The sequence below is a fragment of the Schistocerca americana genome, chromosome 6 (assembly GCF_021461395.2).
Source record: "Schistocerca americana isolate TAMUIC-IGC-003095 chromosome 6, iqSchAmer2.1, whole genome shotgun sequence".
NCBI lineage: Eukaryota > Metazoa > Arthropoda > Insecta > Orthoptera > Acrididae > Schistocerca > Schistocerca americana.
Genome location: NC_060124.1, coordinates 507666868 through 507674548, shown reverse-complemented (window position 1 = coordinate 507674548; position 7681 = coordinate 507666868). Strand labels below are relative to the sequence as shown.

General features: G+C 41.0%; 1 pseudogene; it reads left to right on the top strand.

The window, feature by feature from the left end:
• Nucleotides 1–3677: 3677 nt before the first annotated feature.
• Nucleotides 3678–3795, top strand: LOC124620613 (annotated as a pseudogene).
• Nucleotides 3796–7681: the final 3886 nt, after the last annotated feature.

The window sequence follows — 7681 nt, the reverse complement described above, 5'->3', positions numbered from 1 at the left end:
TTTATTATTTCTCATCTAGATTCTGAAGATTAATACATGCTTTTCCAGCAGCAATATCATCTGGAAGAGGGATGAAAGTCGACAACCCATTAACTGCATGAAAATCATGTGTGTACACTAACTGCAGCAGCATGTTATTGAAATTACGTTTTTTAAACTCGGCTATTTTTTGGCGAAAGAAGCAAAATTTGTCATTGCAGCAAGAGAAATGTTTTTGCCGAGAAATCGTATCTGATAACACTTCTCTGAAGAATAAAAATAAGGAGAATAATTCGACACTTTTGTTTACAATTGCCATGAAAACTTGTAAACCGGTATATTTTTACTAATGAGCAGCTGAAACTCTAACTTACTGAGGGATTTTCTTCCCGCATCTCAAAAATCTTTGAAATACGAAAAAAATTCACAATAAATTGCATACTAACTTTCCGTGCCCATCCCTACGCAGGGTGAAGGACTGAACTCTTTCACTTCAAGTATCTTACAGTTTGTCAAAGATATTGATAATCTATTTTCGTCTGGACAAGTAGTCATCTCGATTATGCAAGTCACAGCTTCAAATCTACAGATTAGTTACTTCGTCTGAACAAGGATTACTACTCCAGAACTAAAAATCTGCATAGTTCCAGTTGAAAAAAAATGTTGATTGCCGTGTATCTCTAAGATTAATAAGACTGGGAATTATCGCTGCTTATTAGTTTGTGAGCTGGTTGCGACAACTCATGTCAAGGACACACACACACACACACTCACTCACTCCACACACACACACACACACACACACATCTAATTTGCTGGGAAATTTTTCATATATTCAGAGTACTGAAGTTTATGGAGACAATACTTTCTTAGGTTCACATTGCAATTGTTCTTTATTGAAAAACCTATCTTCTAGAACTACACAGAAATTGCAAAAGAAGTAGTGATTTATTTTCGTCTGACTTTATAACCTTCACTTCTTTTAGAAAAGTGGCATTAGTGCCTACTTCTGAATTATATATCTTTTTCTTTTCCATGTACAATTTGACTCCTCTTACCAGATCATAGTGGGGTTTACAAATCGTAACTTCGAAAAAATAGAAAATGCTAATACACTTCTAATGGCGACAGAATCCAAAATCGTAGTCTGTTATTTAACAAGCAACTGAGGACAAGGCTGGTGAGCAGCTTATGAAATAGCTCTTTGTCGGTATAAAAATAAGTGTGTAATATCTTCATTTACGTTATTGCAAACCCACACAATTACTACTTCCACCAGTTATAGATCCCTTTGAAAGAAAATCTGTAGTTACTTTTACTGTATGGAAGTTTCGCATATTAACCACATGCTAAAATACTTATTTTTGTGTGCTATCATTTGACAATAATCTGTTGCGATATCTTGAACTCACTATTAAATATGATAGATGTTACGAATAATTCACTACTACCACATCTGACATTTTGTGATTGCTCTTATGATTTCAGTTTGCTGGCTACGCTAGACGCACTGGAAGATGAAATTTGCGAAGCGGAGAGGGGTAGGTGCATGAGTCTTTCTCAACATGTGCGCCTGCGTGACTCCGTTCACACGTGGAGAGAAGCACGAACGCTATTGGAGTGACAAGATATCAGGGTTGGTAGCACCATCTGCCGCAGGAGCCGGTATTACTTTGTCAAAAAGACGAAATCGTAGAAATAAGCACAGGTGTAGCGTTAAAGAATACCGCTTGTGTCGTAATGTTTGTGTGAGTGTGGTGGAAGAAATAAAGATGTTAAGTGGTGTGATGTTTAAAAACTTGACTCGATGTCGTGGTGTGATTTCGAGGTCATACTTGATCTTTTTGGGCCGTTTACAGATAAGGAGAATACGAAATATTGAGACTCTTTAACAGTAGCTCCAAGACTAGCTGTGACTCTTCGGTTTCTTGCTAATGGGGAGAATTTATTGACGTTCGATTCAAGATATCTACTGCAGCGATAGCTAACATAATACCAAACGTTTTCAGGAAAATTGCATTAAGGTACGTTGACTGCCAGTTACCGTTTGTCTGGCAAACGAACAACTTCGCTGATGCTTAACGTTTAAAGTTAAGAAGAACATGCGAATATGTTGTTATTTCAAAACATAAGAGCTGTCGAGGTACCTGAAATGGAACTGCGGGAAGGATAACACACTTTCATTTACATATACATCAGCCAAATTCCATCAGCATTGGCATATGTGTAGGTGTGTAGAAAGAGGACAGGTTGTTTTATTTTATCAAAAGTGTTTAATTTCGAGATTATCAGAGTTGCTTTTTTCGTTTGCTTTCAGCTTCCAGACTCTAAAGGAGAGTGGTAGGATGTTGTGTGGGATTTTGAAATGAAGTGGAATGTATCGCTTTGGACGGCAAATACGTGGTTCTGCAGTTTCAACATAATGGTGGAAGCATCAAATTCAAATAGAAGCATAATTTCACTTTTTATTTTATTTTATTTTTTGATTGGCTCTCACCGACGCAGAATATTTATTTCGGTACGTAAACGTAAATATTCCAGACCGAACATGGTTCGTGGGGTATTTGTCTAGACGTCATTATAATGCAAAGTTAAATATCCCTGAGAAAGACCTTCTTCCAGGAAGCACTAACCCAACATCATATGTGTTCACTGCAGATGGTGCCTTCATGATGAAACCATTTCCTAGTAAACTGCACTCAGGATCTCCGAGGCATGTGTACATTTACACACTATGTAGAACACGGTGTGTAGGAGAGAACACGTTGGATTTTTACGACCTGCACCGAGAATTTTTACAAAACCAATGAAACTGAAAAAAATTTACCTCGAAGATGTGTAGCTTCATTCACATCTGTATTGGCCTCCTGGCTACATTGATAGTGAAAATACTCGAGAAGCAAAATTAATATCAGGAAAAGAAAGAGCAGATGTTGGGAGTAACGTAGGACTTTTGGGTCTTCGAAGCACTCCACGAAATACCAGACCTGACGGAAGAGCTTTCCAAGGAAACTTTATGTATTACTTTACGTCTAATTACGGATGTGTCGCCTATCAAGACAAATTTGATCAACTTTCTATTATTTTACGAACCGCAGTACTTTGTTGCCTAACGTAAATTTTATTGTGAGAACAGATAAGTGTATTTAAGTGAAGCAGTGTTGCTTCTTCAACAACTTTTCTGTTAAGAAAAGTTGCTGCACCAGCTCAGCGTTTGGAGTGAGGGCTATCTAGAAAGTAACAGACGTTTTGGTTTACTGCGGCGGTAGGCGGGATTACAGCTTCCATCTTGGTGCCATAATGCTCCTACACCCAGTACGCAGCCATCAGTGGCAGCGTGTGGTCTGTGTCACTGCTACTATGCCTTTTTTCACGTGTTAAAATGGACGCCGCACTAGAAAATCTCGCCACTTGTGAGATGCGTTCTGTGATTAGGTTTCTTTATGGCAAAAACCAACTGAAATTTATCACCACCTTAGTGACGTGTACCGAAAAGGGATGATGAGTGAAATCCGAGTGAAGAAGTAGTGCACTGATTTTAAAAATGGCCGTACCATTGTTCACCATGAGGACTACAGTGGTGGGCCTAGCCTTGTGACTGACGATCTGGTGACGAAACTCAAAGACAAAATTCGTAAAAATCGACGTTTCACGAGTACGGAACTTTCGCAACATTGTCTCCAAACCACACGGAGTTTGGCAACGGCCTTTCCGCAGTGGATACACCGGTTCCCGTCAGATCACCCAAGTTAAACGCTCTCGGGCGTGGCCGGCACTTGGATGGGTGACCATCCGGGCCGCCATGTGCTGTTGCCATTTTTCGGGATGCTCTCAGCCTCGTGATGGTAACTGAGGACCTCCTCGACCGAATAGTAGCGGCTCCGGTCATAGAAAACCATCGTAACGATCGGGAGTGCTGACCACATGCCCCTCCTATCCGCATCCTCACCTGAGGATGACACGGCGGTCGGATTGTCCCGACGGGCCACTTGTGGCTTGATGACGGAGTGCATACACGGAGTTTGGTGCATGAAGTTGTGGTGGAGAGGCTTGGTTACCACAGCTTTTGAGTTACGTCGTTTCCCAAACTCCTAACGGAAGGCCATAAAGAGACTGGCTGCAGCACTGACTTTTTCGAAAATTAAGAGAAAAATAGTAACAAAGTTATCGATCATGCCATAACTGTGGACTAAAATTGAGTGAATCACATTAAATGTGAAGCAGAAAGGCAGTAGATGGAATGGAAACACACAAATTCTCCCAGTAATCCAGGGAAGTGTTTGCAAAAGGCTGTCAGGAAGAACGATCATGGCTACTTTGTTTTGGTTTTCTAAGAGACTGATTCTCTGATTTCCTTGAACGTGGCACAACAATTAACTGAGACAGGTATTGTCAAACACTGACAAAGTTAAGGCAGGCGATATAAAACAAGCGTCGGGGAAAACTTAGCGCAAAATTCATTCACGACAACGCACGTCCACACACGGCGAATCCTACTCGCGGGCACCTACGGGGTTTTGGATAGGAGGTGCCTGATCATATGCCATAAATGACAAAAGTCGAGAGAATCATCGTTTCACGATTACAGAACTTTCCCAACATTTTCCCCACATTTCACGAAGTTTGGTGCATGAAATTCTGGCGCCGAGCGGCTGCCACCTCTTCCCAGCAATGAAACATGGCTCTTGGCACAACGCTTTGATACTGACGCCGAACTGCCTGCAGGTTTAAATCAGTGGTTGCAATCGCAGATGGCAGATTTCTACAGAGACGGTATTGAAAAGCTTGTGCCACTGAATGATAAGTGCCTCAATGTGAATGGCGAGAATGTAGGAAAATAGCTTCAGTTTTAAAATGTGTATGATAAAATTTGGTGTTTCTGTATCGTTAATTTTTTATTTGAAAACTTGTGTTACTTTCTATATAACTCTCGTATACTAATTGAAGGGCCTGAAATTCACTGTTGACTTTACAAACCTTTAACTGAAGAGGCGAATTTTAAAATATAGCTACGTAGGGTCTTAATAGAGGTTATGAGGAAATCATGAAAGACTAAATTTAAGGGTTATGTTTACACTGCAGACTCACTGCCAGACTCGAGAACGTGATCGCTGCTCGCGCGGGTGCAGCTGCAGCTGCAGCTGTAGTTCAAACGCACCTGTGTGGAAAGGGTGGCCAGTGCTCTTTATGTGGGCCAGCGAGGCTGCAGCTTGAACGTGTCTTCTAACGACGGACTGGAGGTCACCAAATATTGCGTATAAGCTTGCTATGAAGAACAAAAGAGTTTATAAATTCATAACATTTGCAGTAAATAGTTCAAGAATAACAAAGAAAGTATTTTATTTTGGATCTCACAACGCCGTGTAATCCTAAAGACAAATTACAGATAAGAGAAAAGTTTTGCAAAAACAGACATGTCTCATGGGATACCGAAATGTTACTCATATGACCGGTTTCGGTTCCTCTAGAACCATCTTCAGATCTGAAACGATAATGATACTAATTTACTATTTCACAAATGCAATACCTTTTTCATCCTATCCGATCAACATCAAATGTGCTACAACGTACCTGCAATTTCGGTCACAGGAGTAACCCGTCCACACATAGCAACCTTCACATGCTGCGTCACATAAAAATGGGTGGCATAATGCACGTCATTTATATTAATTATAAATCTATTACCGACAGGTGGCGTCTGGTACATTTTTTACATATCATATTCACATACTGTATTTAGTAGATTTTTGTAATTTACTTTTATCTCTAAAAATAATTAAAATCTATAGACGTCAAGATTAAAATCTGTACCTGTCAAAATTAAAATACACAATAAAATTATCATTTTTGTACGATCTAAAACAAAGGACGATTTCTACAGAGGGGTCCAAAAAAATTTATCCACTGTTTAAAAGTCCATAACGGGCTAACTAATTGACGGAGTTGTCCCATCTTTGGTAGTGTAATAGTTTGTAGTTCCGGCAATCGCCACACAAGCGATGTATTGCGTTGTTTTGCTTTGGCAGATGACAGTCGCCAGATAGTCAGTGTTTTGTCCTTAGTTGCACCTAGTTACTCGAGTAAACATGGCTGGCACAAGGCTTACATTCGATGAAAGGAAGTCAGTTTTGAAGTGGTATTTTAAGTACGAAAACATTAATGAGGTTCAACGGCAATGGCGAAATGAGTATCAAACAGATCCACCGACACGTTTAACGATTCGTCGCATTCGAGACAAATTTGAAGCCGAAGGCTGTGTTAAAGATGTACACAAACAACGATCTGGACGACCTGTAAGAGTAACAAGTCCAGCTAACTCCCGTCGTGTGTTACAACAACTGACTCGCTCACCACAGAAGTCTGTGAGACAGTGTGCCCGTGAAACTGGATTGAGTCGCTCAAGTGTTCGGCGAATTTTGAACACAGCAATGTGGAAGTGCTACATCCCACGATTGCTACACATAATGAACGAGGACGACCCAGACCGTAGAATGGAGTACTGCGAGTGGTTTACTAACATGGTGCGCAACGATGAAGAGTTTGCAGAGATGACTGTGTGGTCTGATGAGGTACAGTTCAAACTCAATGGTACAGTAAATCGCCACAATTGCATCTACTGGGCGGCTGAAAATCCGAACGTCCATGTAGATAAAGCCGTGAATTTGCCAGGAGTAAACGTGTGGTGTGGGTTGTCTTACCGGGGTTTGAGTGGGCCATTCTTCTTTGACGGTACAGTTACCGCTGAAGTGTACCTTCAGAAGCTTCAGACATCCATTTTACCTGCCTTCCGAGACTTGTATGGAGACGGAAGAGTTTACTTTCAACAAGATGGTGCCCCAGCCCACTACCAAAAACGTGTTAGGGCGTATCTCGACGAAAATCCACCAGGAAGATGGATAGGCCGTAGAGGTGCTGTGGAGTATCCACCACGTTCCCCAGACCTAGCTCCTCTGGACTTTTAACTGTGGGGAACACTAAAGGATGTCGTTTATCGACAAAAGTCACGCCCATTGGATGAACTTCGGGAATCCATCGTACATTCATGTGCAAATATCCACGCTATATAAGCGAGCGCGCTCGCGCGCTACGCTCATTCTGTGTCTAGCTGCTGCACAGGCAACTGCATTGAACGCCGCCAACATTCCCTACAGGAGATATCGACGTCGTCGTCGCACAACAGTGTACAAACATATAGAAAACATTGAACTTACCACAACATCAGGAGACAAGAAAAATCGCATTCCAGTGAAGAGTGTTGCAGCCCACGCTCTCGTCGATGGACCTTGTGTATTTCTTGGATGTTCACTTAATTTTAGCTTGGATATAAACGATACATTCTCACATGGAAATGGATGGTTCACTGTTGCCATAGTGAGAGGTGGTAGTGGAGTTTCTAGTGTACCTGGTCTTGAAAGTTTTAATGATAAGGATGTAATTGCCTATCGTACGTACCATATGTTTGAAATAGCTAATAAAGATTTTGGTAAATCTGCTTATGATTCTACGTCTCCACTTGTATTGTATACACGTAACAAAAGAAAACTCAATCCTAATGAATCTGTATTTATTTGGATTAAAGGTGAAGGAGTATGTGAATATGTAAAATTTGTATCTGATTGTACTGTATATTTCCATAAATAAAGATCTGTAGCGTCAGCCACTAACCGGACAAGGGTACATCTCGAACCGAGGGCTCAAGGAT